The sequence below is a fragment of the Oncorhynchus nerka genome, linkage group LG19, assembly GCF_034236695.1.
Source record: "Oncorhynchus nerka isolate Pitt River linkage group LG19, Oner_Uvic_2.0, whole genome shotgun sequence".
NCBI classification, from domain to species: domain Eukaryota; kingdom Metazoa; phylum Chordata; class Actinopteri; order Salmoniformes; family Salmonidae; genus Oncorhynchus; species Oncorhynchus nerka.
Window position 1 is genome coordinate 5873882 of NC_088414.1, and position 763 is coordinate 5874644.

Consider the following 763-nt stretch of genomic DNA (forward strand, 5'->3'; position numbering starts at 1 on the left):
CCAAGAACACTAAGGTAACATGCCTAAATGAAGTGCTTTGAAAGCCTGGTCATGGCTCACATCAGCACCATTATCCCAGAAACCATAGACCCACGCCAATTTGCATACCGCCCCAACAGATCCACAGATGTTGCAATTTCTATTGCACTCCACACTGCCCTTTCCCACCTGGACAAAAGGAACACCTACGTGAGAATACTAGCGTTCAACACCATAGTGCCCTCAAAGCTCATCACTAAGCTAAGGACTCTGGGATTAAAAACTTCCCTCTGCAACTGAATCCTGGACTTCCTGACGGGCCACCCCCAGGTGGTAAAGGTAGGTAGCAACACATCTGCCACGCTGATCATCAACACAGGTGCCACTCAGGGGTGTGTGCTCAGTCCCCTCCTGTACTCCCTATTCACCCATGACTGCATGACTAAGCACGACTGCAACACCATCATTAAGTTTGCAGACGACACAACAGTGGTAGGCCTGATCACGGATAACAATGAGACAGCCTACAAGGAGGAGGTCAGAGACCTGGCAGTGTGGTGCCAGGATAACAACCTCTCCCTCGTGATCAAGGCAAAAGAGATGATTGTGGACTTCAGAAAAAGGAGGATCAAGCCTGCCCCCATTCTCATCGACAGGGCTGTGATGGAGCAGGCTGAGAGCTTCAAGTTCCTTCGCGTCCACATCACCAACAAACTATCATGGTCCAAACACACCACGACAATCATGAAGAGGGCATGACAATGCCTATCCCCCTCAGGAAACT